This window comes from Urocampus carinirostris, chromosome 2 (assembly GCF_059441175.1).
Source record: "Urocampus carinirostris isolate Australia breed hairy pipefish chromosome 2, RoL_Ucar_1.0, whole genome shotgun sequence".
In the NCBI taxonomy this organism is placed as follows: domain Eukaryota; kingdom Metazoa; phylum Chordata; class Actinopteri; order Syngnathiformes; family Syngnathidae; genus Urocampus; species Urocampus carinirostris.
In genome coordinates this window covers 16,066,617-16,089,642 of record NC_142350.1, presented here as the reverse complement: position 1 = coordinate 16,089,642, position 23,026 = coordinate 16,066,617, and positions in this window count along the sequence as shown.

Genomic DNA, 23,026 nt, shown 5'->3' with positions numbered 1-23,026 from the left:
GAGTAAACCCTACCCAAAAAACAACCAGGTGAGGGATGGGCGCTGCTAGGCTGTACTTACCCACGACACGCCACAGAAAGTGGTACCCTGGCGACTCTGGCGGTCAAGGGATCCGTGAACCATGAATGTGTAGGGAGAATATCTCAAAGGAGAGAAATTCAGCATTTCCGTACTTTGTGATTGACCACCATGACTGTATTTCATCTTGTAGGCAAATATAAACGTGCCCATTCTTCAGAGAATACTGCCAGGGAATTAAATGTGTCAAAGGGAATGAATCGGGGACATTCAGCTACCAGAAGATACTATAAATCATGATCTAAGTTTAGTGAGTGACAAAATATCCCTGTGACGTATCATGCAGTAACAACAGTAGAATTATTTCAGCTTGTCAATAACGCGTTACAGTACTCGTTAAGGAGAAAAGTAATTGTGTTCCAGTATTGCGTATCTTTGAAACACATTCATCCCATCACTTGTAGTAACTGTGTTTTTATAGGAATTTCTACGCGCAGGTAACGACTGAATTTCTAATCGGGTGTCTTATGTTATTAACTCTCACATCAAATGGTCTCAGGCTGCTTCAGGACTTTGCCGTCGCAACATGCACAAAATTAGGTCAGCGGGAAAACGGCAAGCGACGTTGACGGGAGGCCTGTTGTCACCATGACAACCTGAAACGTGTTGACACAGCTAATGGCGGATGCCCCCACAGCCCGCTTTCGGTCGGATGCCATTTGGACGCGCCATTGACGTTTTCATTTTGCAAAATCGTTAAAGAGACTCCGCTTTCATCCGTCGATGTTGCTCAATCAGTCGTATGAAGTCGACAAGACACCCTCGACTGTTATTTAAACTGCTATTATTGTCACAATCCTGCACTCAGTTTCCTTTTTCTCTGTAGGTTTCTCTCTCTGTCTCGCTCTAATTTCTCTCAAACTTACCTTACTTGGCCTTCGATCTACAGGGTTCAATTTTCCTTCTCTAAGCTTTGGTCCTTTATCTTGATTTCCCCACGGTTTTTCCTCTTACCTTTATTCATACTGGCCCCGTGATGAGTTTTTCCACGGCCCCTGAGATCTCTTCCTATAGTGATATATGTATAGTCAATGTATTAATGTTCATAACATTTCCAAGCAAAAGGTTTCAGTATTGAAGCTGTATCGATAGTTATTACCATGTAATTATTTGAATCGGATTAATACCAAAATACAAGTATCTCCCAGACTTAGTTCCTGTTATGGTGGTTTTTAGCTAGAAGAAAATTTGTCTTTAGTGTCTGCTAAAAATTAAAGATCACCGAAAGAGCCTTTAAAAATATTTCTCTTTTTGTCTGATAAAATTGGAAAATATTTATAAGTGTCTTAGTTCGATTAGGTTCACTACACTAGGTGTATTATTTTAAAAACATTTAATTAACCTGGCCTTCGACTTATAGCCATTTTTATTTAACCCAATGTCAACTCGTCCTTTTCCCTTTGTTATCACCCTATCCCCTTGGTTCCTTGCTAATTTGTGGTCTTATTTGTCACGCCCAAAGAGCACTCTTGTCCCTGTTTCTTGTTTTTTTCAGTGTACCGTAGCCCTGCCTGCCCTACTTTGACACCCATGCCCAATATCATCCGTTGTTGTGTAAACCAGAGACTGGATTTGGTTTGCATGTGAACGCCGTGTACAAAACCCCTCTAGAGTACTGTACTAAATGCATGCCAGCGATTTCATTCCTGATTAAAAATCGAGATTTCCTCGTAATTAGAGGCTCGGTTGCTGTGTAACTCTTCACATGGGTCACGCAATAGTTCAGAATCTTGCCACCCTTGATTGAAACAGACGCTTCATTTCGGGAGCTTCCCACTGAGATTAGCGAGGAGGGCTAAAGGTTAGGCAGACAGAAAAAGGGCGGGGCAGAGTGGAATAAAACGAAAGCACATGACACCGGGATGTTTGTCTGCTGGCGTCATCTTTTGTGGCATTGCATGTCTTTGTGTCACGTTCTGAGCATTACGTCACTAACAAGCATCGTTACTGATAATTCGTGATTAGATAAAGTTCTTACTACTTGTTTTAAAGTAACTCCGTTTATCCCAGATTACTGACATGCAAAAGTAGCACGTCACTGTCTTGTGTAATCTTAAAGAGCTTGCAAACAAACATTTAGCTGAGATACTCCATATCCATTTTGTCTATATGTTTTAAACCACTCGAATATTTCCTCCTTGATCTATCCTGGGCAAAGTTGACACAGGAACCCATTATATGGCATTGAAATTGGTGAATTATTTTTAATAAGTAGCGGATGCACTACTGAGTTATACTTTGCATCCTTTTTATTCTACGTTGTATATATCAATAAATACACATTTTCTTTAAAAACACGTTACAGTACTTACTAAGAAAAGTAATTGCATTCCAGGAATGCGTTACTTTGCAACGTGTTACTACCAATACTGCTTACAAGTGTCAACCAACTTTGTTGTTCATATCTCTTTCCGTGACGCGGCGAGCTGTTAAGTACCTGTAAACCCATGCCCCCCTCCCCCAAGCCCACAGCGCTCCTCACCTTGAATCGATGTCCAAAGAAAAGGAAAGCGAAGGTTTCCATGGCAACAGGATCTTCCAAGAGGAATGGGAAGAAGTTGAGGTGCCAAAATTACATTTGCAAAACACACTGTTTGAAACACATTTTTCCGATATAACATCAAACCAAATTGACGTCGGTTTGTTAGTTATTGATAGGTTTATTCTGTTTTTAATATTAGACACCTTGCAAAGGTGATTGCACAGGATGCCAATTTGTTATTTTGACTGTTATACCTCACCGTTTTTCGTTGTTTTGACTAGTATGCACTGTTTACATCATTGTCCCTATCAGTCAATCATGTTTCTGTTCGTTGAAAGCCACACACTTACAGGCAGATCTGCTTTAGTAACCCAAAAAATTGTATAAAAAGAAAGGGTTCTTAGAACAAGTTTGAATTTCTTATCTGAGGTTTGGTCGATCTCCTGTTCTCCTTGCAAGTTCAAAATATTTTGATGTCGTCTTTCCTTATTTTGAGTGATTACTATTTAGAAACTTATCAGTTACATACTTAGATCAGTTTTTTGCAACATTTCTCGACACGGGGCACACAATTTTTGATTTAAAAAACTCGAGTCGCACCCTTCGTCAGAACAGTTTAAAAATCAGATTCATGTTTTGTTTTTTTTAGTTTTTTTTTTCAAGCCTAAATAATTGTGTTGCCCAAATTGACTCTGTAAATTTTATGTTATACTTTGTGGTGACAGTTTAGGCGGTAACAGAAGTTATTCTTTTAAGTAATTTTGCAGTAACTTTGAAAAACACTATATTTAAAACTTATTTTACTTTATTTGTTTTCTTATTTTTCTAGAAAAACGAAAAATTCTAAAAAGTATGCGTGAGTGCAAGTTCTTTTTCTATTAACTTTTTTCTGTTCTGTTTTTTTAGTAAAATGAGAAAATAATTTTAAAACTGTTTATTCTTTAATTTATGTGATTTGTTATATTGTTTTTTTGCAGTGCAATATTAAACAGATTACCTGTAACAAAATACACTGATAAATATATTTCCCTGTACACTTCTTTATTTCCTGTGATGCAATTAGAAAAAAAAACAAATGCATTCATTCCAAATCAATTCATTTTTAAATTTGTTGATTTTGGGTCACAACCTACTGCTATACATTTTAATGAAATTGTAATATTTTGAGATGGGATATTTGAATTTTTGCCATATTCCGCAATATTGAAACAATTAAAAACTTTCAGTTGATTTGTTACGAGTCTAGAATGATTTTTGTTTATTAACATTTAAAATAAAGAGACTATATCACAATATTCTAATTTTCAGTGACAGAAAAACACTGACTTAGATATTATACTAATACAGGTACTATGTATACTTATACAAGGAATCCTGGTAGACTTACCGAGGCTAAGCTTAAATGCCTGTCTGGTCCAAGAGTTTATCATACCCTGCATGTTTGAATTTAACAATATGCACATTTGTGCCAACGGACTCGGAACGATCAATATAAATATTATCAACATTATCGACTTCTACCTCACGTTCAACTTTGCGAGCTAGCAGTAAATGTTAGACATCGATTGTCACACCGGATAGTCGCTGGAAGTGTTCGAATATAATGGAATTAATTTAAAATTTCCAGTCATAAAGTAATTTTTCACAGATCAATTTTTACGCCAAAGTATGAATGACCCTATTCATAAAACCATAGATAGAAACAATTCATTTGTAATTATTCGTGATGAAATACAAAAATATAATGGAGAAAGGATAAGAAAAAGTACTAAATAACTAAATTACTTAAAAAAAATCACAAGTATAGGCTGGCCACGGCCACATCCTTTTGCCACCACATAGCACCCCTGTTGGTACAATAAATATTTGAATGTGCATAATTAAAACCAAATGTGGTCATCCAAGCAAAGCAGCGTGGTGAGCTGCAACGCTCTATAGGGAAAATACTGGTGTACATAATATATTTCTTAAATAATCTGTGCTACTAAAAACAATAGTCATGGGCATTACTTGGAATTTTGGGATCGATCTGAGCCAATTGAATACGGGTGGTATCAATCGATACGGATCCGAGACTGATACTTTTTGCTAGAAAACTTCATAATGATTCAATCATTGACGCCACACCGCTGAATTAGTGTATAACTTCTTTAAACACAAAACAAATATTTTAGATAATGAAATGTCTTCTTTTTAATTGTTCTATTTTAATGTTGGACACCTGCAAAAGAGATTGCATGGTTTATCATTATGATTATTATGCACTGTTGGCCAGCCACGTTTCTGTTCTTTGATATCAAAACCTTTTAGGGCGGATTTGCTTTTTATCACCCAGGAGATTTATAAAATGAAAGGGCTCAGGGAAGGACCTATTAGAACAGGTTGGAATTTATTATCTGAGAGTTGGGTCCTCTCCTGTTCAATAACGGTAGACGTCTTCTCTTCTTAATTTGAGTACAATGCAAACGTTAACAGTATACAAATAAGTATACATATTTCACAGACTATTCTTCTATGCCGCAATTGACACTAGCCAAGTGAAATAATGGCGGGTAGGGCGGCGAAAGCTGTGCCAGTAATCAAATGGACAGAACAATTTAGAGGCAGTGGTGGATTTCTGACGCTGCGTTCTTCACATTTTTTTTTTTGTATAACTTTTTTTATCTAGCATTTCTTATCATATTTAAGCCTATGTTGTGTTTTTTCAGGTAAATCTGTTTTTAAAAATGTATACTTTTTAAGGGTGCTTGGGTTGAATTTGAGCAATGTTTGATGCTGTTTTGTGTGTGTTTGCTCTGCCTGAAAAAAGCCACAAACAAACAATAACAAATTTTTGAAGCTGGATGACATTTTAGGTTAAGTTTGATGGATTCCTCAACTTTACTGAACACATTATTTTAAGCGGTTTTCATCAGGATCTTGTTGTGTTTTTTGATCATTGAACGCATTTGGGGGAAGCAGGTACTGAAGGCATGGGTGCTCAAGAAAGAGGGATGAATTTCAATGACAAAAGGAGGTCCAAAGTGACAAACATGGGTTCACAAAACGACAAAATGTCCAAACAAAACCAAACCTGACAAATACCAAACCAGAAACAAGGAGCAAAACCGTAGAGACTGACAAGTGGCTAACTAAATGTCCACACCAGAAACATAAGAAAACAGACCTGGCATGGCAGTGGAATAGAAGAAAATGAGCCAAACACGTGCGCTGTTTAAAATGTCCTTATAAAGGGGTGAGGATAAGTGTGACAAGTGTGTTGATATTGAACACACCAGTGCCCAATTTCAAACACGCTCATCGCCCCTTGTGGAACGAGGCGCACAAAACCCTAACAGATCTAGGACATCACCATTCTCCAGATATTTTTTAAAGGCAGACGGACCGACTCACACACCCACATTCCTCATTACGAGCACCTGACTGTAATTAAGAAGCCAGTATTTAAGGACTGTGCCAACAGCAGAGGCTTCTGTGTCATTGTCATTCATTTCCATTTCCAGTTTTGTATTATTTTATGGTCTGGACTTTGACAAACGTGGTTTTCATTTGGACATTTTGTTTTTTGTTTTTGTTTGTTATGTTGTTTCTGATTTTATTCTAAAATGCAAGTCATTTTTTGAGCAATTAAAAACCCATGCTACTTGCTGATCACATACTTTTTCTTATTATTAAGATTCAACCCCAAGTCTCCTCACTCGGCCTCGCAGCGAAATGTTGTCAGCCGTTTCGATACACTGCTCCCTTCCTGGCTCTTGTCGAAAGATTTAAAAGAGCACATTGCTTCTGGAAAATCAGGAACGCTGCCGGCATTTTGAAAAATATAACGGTCTGGCGATAAACAATAGTATTAAAAAACAAGAACAAAAGAAACCAACGAATGCTAAGAGATATCGTGAGGGGCCTTCTTTTATGGCCTCCCTCCTCCACGCGGTGAAAAATTTATGCAAGTTCCCAGCAAAGAGCCCGCTGCGATTAAACATTCAGATTGTAAGTCTGAAATAGGAAGCTGCAATCGCTCACGCCTCCTTTTTTGCTGCATATTGGGCGCTCAACATTGCTTAATGTATTTATTTTGCTATCATTGATTATACCTGATTCTTTCAGAGGATTTACGTTTTAGCACAAAAAAACTTTGTGTGCCTTATTAAGTTTAATTAATTATCAATAAATACAACCCAAACATTAACAGTATAGAAATAAGTATACATATTTCTATCAAAACAGTTTCAGAAGAAAAGGCAAAATAGTCAAACCAATAAAGCAGCGAGGTAACAAATTACAAATACAACAATGTCCACATGACAACTATACCTTCCATTGCATAATATTTTGGAAATAAAGTCAGAAAGTGCAAATAGTGTAAACAAAATAAGGGAAAACCTTTGACTGTATACAAAATAAAACACTTCTGTAACAACTGTCTCGGACGAAAATTCAAGAAAGTCAAACTCCTCCAAAAAAACAGCCAAAAGATTAGAGGAGGAGTGAAGAATCAATCCAAGGACAATAGTATCAATCAGGGGCGATTTTCCGTTCAGAGCTTTGAGAGGGTTGAGCACCTAGAGTGTCTGGCTGGTTTTAAAAACTGCAGTTTCACTCAAAGTATTTAAGACCAATCCCCACCATTTAGGACTGTCACTTCCCGTCTGTGAAGATCACATTACACTTTGGGGTTAGCAGAAACACAAATACTATGCCATGCCCTGTCTTTACTATTGTATTTCTAATAGAGTACACACCAACATACACATACAGAAGAAAAATCATGGTATTTATTAGACAATGATGCATTTTTTTAACACTTCATAATTCCACCATAGACCTCAGGACTCTGTTGATGATAACAAAGTCATGGTATATGTAAAATAGTTGTTCAATATATCACCTGTATAAGATACTCTCACCGGAGCCTCCACAGACTCCTTCGCTATTCCGCAAGTAACACTAGCTGAACGAAATAAGAGCGGGTAGGGGGGTGAGAGCAGTTCAGTACAATTAGGCACACAAATGTGTAATGTACAGTGTCTTTGTTTAATGAGTGCTTATACTGATATAGTATTGTACAATTAAAGATAAAGCTTGGCTGTGTTTGGGGCTAGCACCACCCAGATCAACTCATTTGAAAAGCAGTGGGGGTCAAATATGTAACTGTCCTCAAAGAAAAACAAAAGTCCCTCCCCGGCGTTTGTTTATAGACAACAAACGCGTATATGAAGACCCAAAAGGCTCTGAGCTCCCTTGTGTGTTCTCTGTCCTGAATTACAGTGTTATTGCGGTACAGGCCAACGGCTCTCAAAAGCCACTTTCATTACCCCGGACAAGGCCTCTGTAATTTTAATGGAGCCACATACACAAGGCGGTGAATTTCGGCCGAAGGGACCGACCACTTTTGTGCTGGTCGCACACTGCCCTGCTGTTTTACAACTCTCAATTTGGATGTTTACCAAATGAAAACGGCATAAAAACTAGAATAGCTGTGCACCAAGGTTGAGACCCTAAACCACGGGTGGCCAACCGTTCAGCAAGAGCCAATTTTTCGTCCGCGTTACTACAAAGAGCCACATCATAGTTGTCAACGGGGGCGAGTCGATTGTTTTTTTTTCCTTTATTAATAAAAAGCCACATTATACACATGGGTACACATAAACATAATCTTTTAATCATGTACGCACGCATACACAAATCTCTACTTGGGTAGATCTGATGAAAATAACCACACCAACATGACAATATCAATAATTTTGAACAGTTACCATTGTGAGCACTGTTCCAGATCCATAATCGACTTGAGGTCGGAGAGCTCGGGATAGTCCTTGTCCTTCTCTTCCATGGACAGTTTCACTGCATCCAAAAGCTCAAAGAAGCAAGAGAGTACCTGGATTTTTGACAGCCACCTCACAGTGCAGTGCAGCGCCAGGCCACCTGGAAGCCCTTGGTCCAGCTCAGGGATGAGATTCCTGAATTGCCTGTGTGCAGATGAAGTTGACGATTTCCATCACAGATTTCATGACATTGTCAAAATTTAGTGATCTATTCACGAGTTGCTCCCTATGGATGAAGCAGTGGAAATCCCAAATGTCTGGAAATGTTTGATCAGTTTTGCATAGCCCCACCAGCCTGTTCATGGAGCCATGATCGGGCTGGCGCTCCATCCGTATCTCTTGCAGTTATTTTCGGTGTGGGTAGTTTTGCTTTTGCATACGGAGCCATCATTGCTTCTTTCACATCTATGCCACGAGTTCTGTCTTTTAATGGCACAATATCAAGGAGTTCTACTTTGATCGCACATTGATTTGACACAGACCGTGCAAATATTGCCGAGTGAGGCTTGTCTTGTATGTCACAGCTCTCATCCAATGCCACACTAAAATATTCACATGTTTGAAGGTCAGTTTGCAACTGCGATTCAACAGCTGCATTAATATCGGATATTTTTCGTTCCATAATGTGGCGAGACAGTTGAAGATCTGATTTGCTCTATTTTAGTTTGTTGTCTCCAGGAGCCAAGATTTCAAAAGCGTCAATGAGGCATTTTTTTAATGAATTCCCCTTCGTTGTATGGCTTTTTAGCCCGCGCTATGTTCCAAGCTAACTGATACATTCAAGCGTTACGGTCTCCGAGTGTTTCATAATTGTTTGGAGAAAATGAAACTATTTTTCTGCCTTGCTTTTCGTAGTCAAAAACTTTTTCTCACGAAGTTTAGTCCCACTTGGAAATTCCTGTTCGATGTTAGAGTGGAGTGAGCTGTAGGGACGCTGAAGAATTGACGATTTGAAATGTGCTAATGCCGCGCCACATATAAGCGGATAGGCTTGCCATTACGTTCAATAAAATAATATAAACTCTCCCACTAAACGTCCTGTGTTCTTCTTCATGTTTTCGTTTGGCTGTGCATTTTTACCTGCTACTTCAAGAGGTAATTTCACGACAACAATACGTTTTGTCAAGCAAATATTTTCTCGTCGCTCGTTTTACGTCACTCAAACAGGCTTACATTGTCGGTGTGGCATCTAGCTGTAGGGCTTAACATTTTTGATGCATGTCATGTTACAGTTCATAACAGCTCCTAAAGAGCCGCATGAAACATCCCTGCCCTAAACCGTTTTTAGGAGGCTCATTCCCTTCTAGAATGACCTACATGATTGTGATCCTGGCCAAACTTTTCTGGCCTGGGAGAGTAGGATGTCTTCCTGGGAAAGCTGCTTAGTCAGCAAAACCAAAAAATGCCGAGTGAGCTTGTTCTTCAGCAGTTTTCACACCTGGGGTTACCTACATGACTGCCTGAAAAATATGGTGTTGATATTCAATGTTTTTCTTTTCTGGGAGAGTGGAAGGTTTTTCTAGAAGAGTGCTGAGTCAACAAAACCAAAAGTGCAGAGTCATCAACGTACCTGACTGCCTTTTAAAATTGTGGTCATACTTATACCTTTTCCCCCTTTTCTTGGGGGGACAGACACACAAACAGATAAAAAGACAAACAAATATATTTGATCCCAAGCGAAAATATTAACACCACCCTCGCTTTGCCTGCGGGTGATAAAAATACGATATGGCAGAGGCAATTCCAACAGATGGTCTTAACTAATGCATTATGTGCCATTGACGGCTATGCACATCAAATTCAAGATGGTGGCGCGCAAGAGTGCAGTGACAAATGGCTTTCCACATATATATTTTTTTAAATCTCTTCTCTTATCTTTTTTACATTCAGACTACTGGGATAATCTCTGTCCAGTCCGAAGGACATTGCCAGTTTACAATACGGCAGCAGAAACAGCAACATTATTAAGGACTCGGCTCACTCTGGACACCACCTCAGACCTGCTGCTCTCAGGCAGATACTACAGGTAACTTAAAACAAGAATTAACCGGCTCAGAAACAGTTTCTTCCCCAGGGTCATCACCCCCCTTAACAAGTGCACAAGACTGCAAAAAAGTTTTCAGTATTCCCTTGTTAATCACGGCGGTTTGTTCCAAGAAGAACCCATGGTAGGCGCAATCCTTAAAGGAGAAAACTTTATTTTTTACAACTATTATACTAATTACAATTAAACTAATATACACTGAAAGCAAAGTGTGAAGAACCAGAACTGGATCAGGACCCGAACGCGTGACGTATCTCACACAAGCCTTTTATTTATGGGAAATGGGGAGTCATGCAAGTTAGGCAGCAGTCTGGCATGGAAAGACAGGAAGCCAGAGACCGACGAGATCGATTCCAATTGCCCGAGTTGATATCGGACGGATGGGGTCGATACCGAACTGGACGGGACGGACAGGATAGATAAAAATGAACAGGACAAACTAGACGGGTACAAAAACTGGAGAGAATAATAAACAGAACAAAAATTGATGAGAACGAACTGGAAACCGATATTAAACAGGACAAAAATAAACGGGCTCAATACCGGACAGAGAATACCAACAGGAAAACCCACTTCTTGCAGGGCAGAGGTTCATTGACGGGCGGACAAGGGAAGCGTGACAGCGCTGAGCTTAAAATAGACAGCTGGCGCCACACGGGCGGGGCCAATTGGGCGCCATGGCAACAGTAACACAAAGAACAGCCCCTTTTTACAGGCTCAAACTTTTGTTTAACATATAAAAGTACCATATATACATTTTTTTTAACAAAAAATACTGTACCATAAAATGATAATAAGTGGGGGAGCCAATCAGAATGCAGAACACAATGCACGATGCAAATCCGTGACCTAACTAAACAATCAAAAGTAAACAGCGTTATAGCGCGGGATTACTGTATCCTGCCTAAGTAAGGGATAATGGCTATTCATACCTTCTTTATTTTTCATTGCACTACTGTTACGATGCGCTTACATCTGAAGCCAGTCTCCAAGCACTTCGAAATGTTTTTGCCTATTTATCCTGCCATTGTTTTCATCCTACTTTTCTCTTTAAAATTTTTTATTACGCGTTTATCCTTGAGTGCCATGTCTAACCTCGTTGTAAACAATGTTCACTACATTGTTATCGATGACATTAAAGACAATTCTGATTCCAAAAATGAGTTTGAATCGGGCTGGTCCTGAATGAGCTTAATAAGGTTTATTTCCCAGACGACTAAAAGTCCAATCCCAGTAATATTCTGTCTTGTCAACGTCGCGCTGTTGTCATCGAGCAACGAGCGCTTATAAAGCGCATCTCCGGCAAATATTTGGCACCCGCTAGGCGTGTGAGAATTGGTTGAGTGTCGGGTAATCTATTAGCTGCTGGGTGGCGTCCGTCAATACGGGCGACGGAATCCCGACGGCACGCAGTCATCTCAGATTACTGGGATTTAAAGACCAGCCTTGAGGATTTTAATCTCTTACAGGTGTTAGACGGTGGATCAGTGGATAAACATTCGCTTCGATATTTGCCGGGGGAGATTAACAAAAAAAAAAAACAAGTTTGGTAAGAAGAATGTTGAAAAAAAGTAATTGAAGTTTGAATTTTTCTGCATACTCCTTCATTTTGAATTCAAATAATGTGTTCCCTTACGGATTTTCATATCAGACCAATTTTCTTGGCTTATTACCCCGTTTCTCATTTGGGTGAACCACGAAGTCCTATGTTTGACCAATATTTCATGTTGACAATATCTGTGTATTGCTTGTAAATGCTACATCCATTGCAAACTGGTCATCCTTTTTATTTTATTTGTATTTTTTTTTATTATATTTTAACTATTTTATATTTAATTTTTATGTTATTGTTTGTTATTGCATCATCTGTTGCAGCCAGGTCATTAGGGTGGAGCTTATGTGACGAATATTTTTTTATTTCATTTATTCTTTCATCTTACCCGACAAAAATGTTCCACTTCCACCAAAAAACTACACAGCAGAAGTTTCAGTCATGTAAGTTGATATTTAGAGGTAGCTCAATCACTGTATACATTTGGATTAGCGCCCATTAAGTCGGTTACACACACAAAATAATGATGGCTTAGGTACATAACACAGACAAGAAAAAAAGCTCAGTCCTTTATTAGAGTCTCTTTACGGCTGTCAGGAAAAGATTTGCCGTGTTTTTCAGCAATTTGCAGCAGATGCTGCAGATCAGTTTCATCTTTTGTGATATAACCACATTATTCCTGAATCAATTACAAAAGTAACTTTTCCATCAGACATCTTGGTGCGATCTAAAGCAGCAGCTAACTCTGGAGTTATGTTTTTCATGCCTCTTTTGAGATACCAACACCTGATATGTCATGACTTGTTCTTGGTTTATCATCTTCCAAACGACTACTGCTACATGATCATTGAATTGACTCACCCGCAATTTTTTGTTCAGCTTCAGATTCTAGGCGTCCTTTCAAGGTCTTTCCTTGATTTTCTTCAAGTCTTTTTTTCTTTTTCTGCTATTTTTTTTGGCAACACCTGTCATTGACCCCTTTCTTCCCTTTGCTCTTTGAGCCAACAAAAACTCTTTGTCTTCTGGAATTGTCATAATGTTGAGAGCATTAGTATGAGCAATGCCAAACAAGTAATCAAGTTCTTTTTTGAATTCACTTTCCAGGGCTTTTTGTGTTACTGTTTGTCGTCCTTTGTTCTTTTTTAGAGAACGCCATGCTTGAAAATGGTTTTCAAGTTTAGTCTGACAATTTTCTGGATCTCGAATTGGAATTTTTTCTCTATACCAAAATTATGATATTTCTTTCACTGTCACTGCGAAAGACGCTCTGATGGGCGTTTGCAATTCCAAGTGTTGATAAAGAAAGAAACCAAAAGCAATGTGAACTGATGGTAGCTTGCTTCCAGTGAGTTCAGACACATAAGTACCAAGCAGATACACTTCTTTCTTTGATCTAATTGAAACAATGTACTGCCTGATGCTGATCTTTGAATGTCAATCACTTCTTGGAGGACAAAGAAGGTCTGCTGGCCTTGTCTTCAAAAGTAGGTCAAGGGAAATTATACTAGTTGATTTAGACTGATTTGCTGAGCAATGACTTGTGGGTAATAATTGTTCGAGATACAAACTTACACATATGTGGCTTATCCCAGCATCTCTAGAACTCCCATTTAAGAAAAATGATAGAAAACGCCAAACTTCTCAGGAATTGAGCTACCTCTAAAATTTATTTTATTTAGACCAAACTGCACAGCAATTGGTCTTTTGTGTAATGGAACACAATTAGGGGGTAAGACAGTGACTTTTTGCAACTTTGAAAACAAGTTCCACCCTACTGGTCATCCTGACAGAGGGATTTCCTCATGTGCGTATATAACAAAGTGAAGAAAAGGAAGGGAAAGCAGAAAGACTAACTTCATTTCAGGACTATAAGGCACACATAGTCTCAGATCCTCTTCAAATTGTTGCGGTGCGCCCTGTGTGTGATGTAAAGCGGCAGACGTAAGGTTGGCCGCCCGCACTGAGACTATAAGGTTCGAACCTTGGTCGAGTTATATCTAAGACTTACAACATTTTTGGGTGAAATTCAATGTTTTTGTGAGATGGTCCAAATGTCCTACTAATTGCAACCTGTATCCGATCTTCAGTGACTTTTAAGCTACTCTTGTTTGGACGCCATAAGTTTCCAGCATGTGCAAAATCTGACAAGTAACGTCACACAGATGCATTGTTGGCGGAAGTAGTCATGAATGCTAACGCCATAGCATATCCAGCACTTTGAAAGTTATTGTGTTACCTGAACAGAGTTGTCCCCCCATGTATGAATGAAATCCAAAACCTCACTTTACCTCAATTGAATTCTTTCCCTGTTTTTATATTTTTGCTCTTGTGTGTTGATTTCTACGCCATGCAGAACTTCATGGGAACAGAGAAGCCGCCAGAGATGTTCAGCACACTGGAATAACAAGCACACCAACAATAGCCACAGGGCGCCATGGAAGTGATTGCCTAATTCAGCACACGTTGTTCTCATTGAGACTTTAGTATTTAAAGACAACTTTGACAGACATTAATTGTCATTGCTGTCTCACTCGTCTTTAAAAAAATAAACCTCTACGCTGTATAGTAATACATGCATTTATAACAGCCTCATTTTTGTAAGGACTGTGTTTTCTCCTGATCATTTACTGTTTATTTTCTCTCAATTTGACAAGTGTGTCTGTGAATGGATCCTGTACCTCGAAATCATAACACAAAGAGCTGAGACCATGGTGCTTGGGATGTGACAGGAAGATAACCATCTAGCAAGGAATCAAGGGGACAAAGTACAAACAAAGGGAAGACGGTGAATTGTAACAGGAGAAAAAACTTCGGGGAAATCAAGACAAGTGACCAAAGCTGTGAGGAGGAAAATTGAACCTGAGCTGAATGGCCCAAAAAGTTAATCGTATTCATGATCATTGATAACAACGTAGTGAACATTTTATACGAGACATAGCATTCTGGGACAAACACGTAATAAAAAGAAAAAAATAAGAAAAAGAACGTCGGGATGAATAGGTAGTGCTTTGAGACTGGCTCGAGTTGTAAGTGCATCAAAACTAAAGTGCAAAGAAAATAATAGTACAATAACATTTAGCAGCAACAAAATTCCAACAAAATAAGTCGATAAAAAAGACACATGTTTAGGGTGGTGATGGCCCTGGGAAAGTAACCGTTTCTGAGCTAGTCTTTAATTTAAGGAATCCTTAGCACCTACCAGAGGGCAGTAGGTCAAAGAGGTGGTGCCCAGGGTGAGAGGAGAGCGGGCTAGCATCACGCCAACTACCAAATAAACAACTTTTGAAAAATGTATCTTTATTTTCTGAATTGTTTCTTATGCTGTTATCACAAAATGGTTACAAAAAACAGTCGAGAGAAAATGTCGGCCATATGAAAACAAACTGTTAAAGCAGGGCAGGCAAACTATGACCTGCGGGCCTCATGACGGTCTTTTTTTTACATGACAATAATATGTATTTGTATTTATGATATGCTCCCCTGCATTAAAGGCTATGATGTAAAACCAGCAACAGTGTAATACTGTTGCAGTGTGCTAGTAAATCAAACTTGTCCAACAATAGTCTGTGAGTAACCCCTTCCAAAACCCAACTTCCCCCCCTCCACCCTACGTTGGTGGCTTATAGAGTAGCGATCTGCAGCTGAAGGCAGCAGTGAATCGAGCACTGTGGCACAGAAAAGGCCGCCATTGTTCAACGGCAGCCGTGACAATAGGAGCTCTGTCGCAGAGGATCATCTGTTTTCTTGGCTAGTTGGCCTGCTAATAGGGCTACTTATGCTCCGTAAATGGGCTGGAGCCGGGTCGCAAACAAACAAATGCACAAGCACGGCAGTGGTGGGCGTGTGTTTCATCAATTCAAGGGGCTTTTCGATTGGATGTCTTGGCACATATCCGCGGAAACGAGAACACGGATTACAGCTTGCCGACAACCCCAACACGGGTGCTTAGGTTTTTTTTACGACGCCGATGCTCACATTAATCTCACGCGACGCTCGTTTGGAGACGCCTGTTACGGTGCACTTTCACGTCAAGCTTATAAATCGCAAAAATGAAACGTGAGGTATCGGGATCAGTAGTGGGACTAGAGGTAAGATTGGGCCTAACGAATCCAGCCTAACCCGGCCACACGGGTATTAAAGCCCGACCAAGCCCCATCCTGACAAATTAACTGGATTTGAGAACCGAGCCCGAAGATAACCGGACTTTTCGGATTTTATTTGTGAGGGCCAGGTCAGGCTTCTCTTTCAGAGACGTTTCTTTTATTAATTACCCACCTGGCCTTGTTCTTTGTTTCTTTTTCCTTGTGTCGTGGATGATCCGTGGGATGGGGGATCTTTTCGGTGGAGGATTTGTGCAATGGACGCTCAGAGTGGAATGAATCTATCGTGCGGACTCTCCACCACGCGACACAAAGATAAAGAAACAAAGAACAATGACAGGTGGATATATTTTTTTTAAGTCAGCTTAAGAGGTGCCCAAACGTAATCATTGACATTTCAGGCCCAACCTCAGCCAAATTTCAGGTTACGTCTAAAATTTCGGATTCAGGCTTAACATCTTACAGCTAAGTGGGAATAACGAGTTACAAAGGAACGGACTCTTGGAATGCCATTACTTTCATGACATTGTAACCTGTTATTAATCAAATTTTGTAACTCATCTGTTTTTACAACATGGTGCATTACTTCATTACTTAATAAAAGCAGATCATGAATTATGACGTCCATCAATTGCACACCTATTAATTTATACTTTCCCCACATTTTTGAAATATTTCAAATTGTGTTTGCCATATAGCAATTTTGTACTGGAAAAAATAGTTGGTTTTTTTTGTTAGACCGATCTCTTCTTGCCCAATTCGGCTAAACCTGGATCAACTCGACCAATGGTAGCAGACGACAACATCATTGTAGATTACTAACATTGTAACAGTATTCTTGCTATCTTGCTCTGAATAAATAGGTGACACGTTGTGTTTGTAAGGTTTATTATCGCTTAATCAATAAGAGTAGCGATGTGATTGATATAACATACAAGCTGAAAGCCACCAGCACGATAAAGGAGGGTAGCATAATACAACTAAATACATTTACAGAGGCGCTGTCTCAGGCACAATGTACATGAACGCTGAATTTCTCCTTATGGAGATAATCTCCCTACCGAATATACTAGAATTCAAGCTATGTTTACAGCTATAAAAATAAAATATTAAAATAGGGTGGTCAGTTTTTATGTGCATATTCGGTTGTGAGTCATCATAAGTGAACGGTAGGAAGCACGTGGGGAGTGGGTGTTGTTTGTACAGGAAGAATAAAATCGACGGAGCAAACTTGAGCACAGAATTTATTGTAAACATGTGTTGAATTTTGGTCTTCTTACTTGTAAAATTAAAAGAAATTTACTGTACAGTACCTAAAAATGGAGAAGGATTTTTTCAAGTGGTTTGACTTGTTGAGACAAAATAGATATGGATTATCTCTTACGGCTGGCATATACCTTTACTTCTTTTTCTCGTCTTATCTGTCTATATTAAAGCAGTTTTAGGGGTCTGATACAATGCGAGTATATACGGTAATTTAAAACAAGATAGTTTTTTCAGAGTAACGTGCTACTTTGTGGTGTCAGTAATCTGGGGGGGGGGAACAGAATTACATTTTTAATGAAGTAACTACAAACCGTAACTACTGTTTTTCAGCCCGACACCGATCGGGATCGACGAGAAATATTCAAGAGGGGGTATTAAATGGAGACAATGGGCAAGACAAAAGGGAGAGAATGAGCTCACGCCCAACATTTTCCAGGTCAGCCCAATCGCCCCGGGCTAAACTCACGGCCAGTCTGTTACTGTTTTTCTTCTCCCTTTGCCCCCCCCAGCTTTTTCCCCTCTCTCTCTCGCTCTAACACTCTCGCCCAGGGGCAAAGTCGAGCCGGATTCAGCCGTTTCCATGGAGACCAGAGAGACATTGCTTCCATAGCAACGCAGCATCGCTTGCTGAAGCGTAGTCGTGTGTCCCTCCTCCTCCTCCTGTTCTAAATACTCGGCTGTAATTCTCTGATCTTTGCTCAGCTATTATTTTTAAACGTTGTTTATATTTTGGGGTACACGCCCCTTTATGTAATTAGAGGCCTGCCGCTCCAAAGTGCTCTAATTGAACAGCCCCGAAGAGGGAAAACATTGGGATCGAATGGAGCGGCCTCAATTACGCTCTCAATAGATCGAGAGGTTAAATACTCACTGAAAAGCTGTTAACTTTCGCTTCGCCTCCCTGCCAAGAAAAGTTGGCAATCAGGGCAAATTTATCAAGTATCGGTTCTGAAAACAGCAGATTAAACTTGTTTCAGGGAAATTATTTTAATGAAGCTTTGAATCTGTTTTGTTTGATTTGGATTACTATGGATTTGTTGCATAATGTCGTTAGTTTTTATGAACTTTCACCTTAATCCTCACATTGTCAAAATGTAAAATTCTAACCTCATTAATACCAAGCATCAATTCTTAAAAGTATTCTCAGTTCATCTTCAATTTGTTGTTGTTTTATCACATTTGGTGAACCTCAACTCATTGCGAGATGTTTTCCCTTTCTTTAGTGTTGTTTTGTCATGTGAAGAATGCATGGTTACAAAACTGTTAAAATATTGGTTGAGTAAAGGATCACCACTATCGAAATATGAGAATACGGTAGATTGTTTAGTAAAAACAAAGCAATCTACCATGTGCCAAGTCAACCGATTTACCCCAATTTACATTATTGTATTGGAAAAACAATACAATACATCTTAAAATTTCAAAAATTACACTTAACATGAGCCTATTTTTCTGCCAAAGGGGTAATTATTCATTTTATTGTTTTTATTCATTCTAACTCTGAGAAAATTGTTGCATTTTTAGCTGTCTGCTTGTGCTCATTTTCCTTGACTCTGGTGAACCCAAAAACCTTTTTATGACCCGTGGGTTTCCAGGGTTAAAGGGAAAGTGCGTATAATGGTACCACAAAAAGGCGCTTGATGATAAGACACTGTCCCTTTAAGGACCTTCCCATGAGAGTGGATTTTTTTAAGCCTGCTTATATTGGAAGGAGGATGATATTGTTTTTCAGCTTTAATTGCTGTTGTGATGATTTTTTTTGTCTCCCTCGTTTGAAAAAAATAACTAAATAAATAGAGTAGATAAAATAATAGAAAAATAAATGGAAATTTCCTGGCTCCGTTTTAAAGAAAAAATAAAATTTTACCCCAAATTATTATGTTGTATGGGTACACTTGTTTTTATCTGTTTAAAGGGACCGGTTGTATGATTTAGCACTTTCTAAAGGTAAAAATTACCTTGAAAAACAAACAATGTTGATTTGACTAATATGCAGAAATAAATGAATTATCCTATTTTTTAAAAACATGTAAATCAAGAAATCTCTCAAGTCATGTTTATTTTTTACAGCCTTTTATCATAAAAAGGCCTGCACAGACCACATTACACGATCCCCTGACCTGAAACCTACATGAGGGCAAAAAGTTCAGAACGAGGGAAGGAAGAAACTGTACAAAGGGGCCAGGCGTGAGGTAATTCCACTTCCAGGATAACTAGGATGAAACTGATGTTCCAAGGGCATCAACACACAATACACAAACATCATAAACATAAAATATATGTAGGTAATAACAAAATGTCCAGTTGACAGCTTCCTGCCCCAAAATCTTGACCGATGTAGCAGGTTCTATATAATTACGTACATCAGGTCCAAGTTCCAGTATGAGGGCTCGAAATGCAAGCACCTTGCAACATCCCGTCTCGTACTTTTCCCTCAAGGACAAGAAGAAAATTGTATGTGGCCAACATCACATCATTAAAACACTTTCACTGAGGTTCCAGATTGTATGTCAGAGGCCAGGGCATTTCACAGTACCGGGGCCGGAATGGAAAACGCTTTCGAGCCTGCAGATTTCTTCTTGGCTCTTGGAAACACAAGTAGACCAACATTCTCTGAGTGAAGCCTCCAAGTAGAAACTTAGGGGGCAATAAGATAAGAGAGATGAGAAGGGGAAAGTCCATGCACAATGTTGTATGTAAACCGGAGAGTAGTACATTACAGTAGTCAAGGTAACGAAGGCATACGTTATTATCTCGGCATCAGACTGGGAAAGCATGGGGCGAAGACACCATGTGGTAACAACAGTAAAGTTTCCAATTTTTGCAGAACTCATTACCGAGAAAAGTGCCTAGGAATGAGTTCATTTGTAACGCCTAAGTCCCAACACTGGTCTTTGCACTGGGCGGAGAGCATAATAGTGGACTGTGAATCTGCACAGGGGGAAAAAAACTGGTGCTGGGGGGAGGCTGAATTTATAGATTATTTATACGGCTGTCAAGGAGTCTCAGCCTCAGGAGGAGCGGGCTCAGCTTGCGACACGTGCCGGGTAAAAGCGGTGGAAACGGAATTGGTTTTGGGGTAGCGCCTTTAGGAGAAGCCGCTTAGCTTTGAGCCTGTCATCATGTCATTAGGTGAGCGCCGACGAGCCCTTTGGAAGCAACACTTTGGCGCACACGCAAGCGGGGGCGCTCTCACTCAGGTGGTGCAGAAAAGGTCGACTTTCTTTGTCACTTCGTATTCCATCAGGCCTGGAGCGTTTTGCCTTATCCAACATTTCCTTTTTCTTACAGTTGAGAGTTTTCAAGTTGGATGACGCGTGTGTGTGTGTGTGTGTGTGTGTGTGTGTGTGTGTGTGTGTGTGTGTGTGTGTGTGTGTGTGTGTGTGTGTGTGTGTGTGTGTGTGTGTGTGTGTGTGTGTGTGTTTGAGTGTACGTGTGGGGGGATGAAATGCAGTTGAAAACAGTTGTGGTGAGAAAAATGAATGTATGGATAAGGACAGACGCTTAAACAGAGCTTTTTTCTTTCTAAAAAACATGGCGTCCCTGCATCATTGCCGGGGGTGCGAGGGATGATGTTTCGTGCACTTCCACAAGAACGCGATCACAATGATAACCAAAAACGTGTGATCACGTCACCGAAAACATCGGGTGCTGAAAGGTTCTGGCAAAGTGCATGCATAAGTTCAGTGTTCTTGCAATGAAATGTTATTTTGCATCTAAAGTGAAAGCATGGTTTGGATATCGGATGTATCACAAATGAAAAAAAAAACAAGCACCATAGTGAAAGTTCTGCTTGAAATGCACAAAAGCCTTTTTTCTCAGAAGTTTTCTTTGAAACGAGTATTTTCAGGAAACGCAACAATGTTTGATAAAAAACTATAAAATCTAGAAACATACTTTTTTCTAATGAAATATGAGGATTGAAGCTTTCTGTAGACAGGTCCCAGGCCTTTATAGCTATAGATCAACTGTAGGTCTTCAAAAAGAAGTCAAAATGGCAAAAATTGCCTGCCACGGGTTCTTCATTTGAGCAAAACAAATAGCATTGAATGATTATACATGATACAAGAATATCCATCCATCTATCCATTATCTGCACCGCTTATCTTCAGTAGGGTCGCGGGGGTGCTGGAGCCCATCCCAGCTGTCCTCGGGCAGTGGGCAGGGGACACCCTGAACTGGTTGCCGGTCAGCCGCAGGGCACATAGGGACAGACAACTTACTTGCTCATTCACACCTAAGGACAATTTGGCTTCTGACAATTAACCTGGCATTCATGTTTTCAGAATGTGGTATGTAACCGGAGTGCCGGAGGAAACCCACGGGAGTACGGGGTGAACATGCAAATTCCGCACAGGAAGGCTTGTAACTAGATTTGATCCCATGACCTCAGAACTGTGCCACGGACGCTCCAACTACTCATCCATCGTGCCGCCTGATACAATAATGATTGACATTTAAATTCAAATATAAAAGGAGAGCTACAGTATATACTCAAGCATACCGTTTTTTATGTAGCATCAGAAGCAATATGGAATTCACAGCTTCACATATGCAAATATCCCGTGATTTTCAGTGCGAAATGCACAAGTTTCCCAACTTGCAGTGCAGCAAAGTATACACACAAATGACAACACACAAGCTTCGACCCCCTGGCAGGCGTCTAAATAAAAATCCGCCGAGCGGACCGGATGTGCATCATTGGTTGCCATGGCCACCGGGGAATATTCTTGAGGGTTGCCAAGGTAACAGCTTGGAAAACGCTTCGCCGGTTTGCCACTGACTGCTCTGAGCACAACGGAGCGATTAATGATTTTTTTTACGATGACGGGCTACGTATGTGGATGATCGGAGGTGTTATAATTTATGAGGCCTGGTGGAGATATGAGTTCAAGAAGAACATATAGACATATCGGTACGTGTGTGTTGTAGGACTAAAACATGCTAACAGAATACCTCCTGCTCTTTGGTGTGGGGCTATAGTGATTGCGACGCTTAGCAAGGCGTCGGGCGCTCATGCCAACAGGCAGGATGAGGGGGAAGAGAAAGTAGGACCTTGTTGCCATGGTGATGCAATCAGGATTCGGCTTTCCAACCCAGCTAGTCAACTTCTGGGTATTGGCAAAAATCTACCTGACAACAACATCCCTGCACACTCAAATCTATCTGTGATGTACAGTGAGGTTTTGTGTCTGGTGAGGCATAGACATATTTACAAATAAATGATTTATCATTGGATTAGCAGTGGAAGAAAACAATATGGAAATATGTAGGGCTATACAAATAAAAATGACTTGACTTGACTTGACATGTAGAAAAAAAATGCTTTAAATTGTATTTAATTCATTGGGTACCGATTCGGTCAGCAGGTAGTGCTAACGGTTTCCCACTCGAATTAATTTGACATAGCCTCCTATTGTCTCTAGCATTTATCATGAAGAAGGCAATACTCGAAACATATTTTATTTTATCTTTAAATTATCGATTCCTCAGTTCAATGATATTGATAATGATTCATCAGTGCAGAAGGAAAATAGTAGAGACACACAAATAAAAGTTACATGCGGTAGATACTAACAAACTAGATTGATTTACACGACCAGGAAATTAGAATCACAAAAAAACAGTTATGAGGTCATGTGTTACCAACCCATTTACCATCCTTGCTCTGAGGAGTTT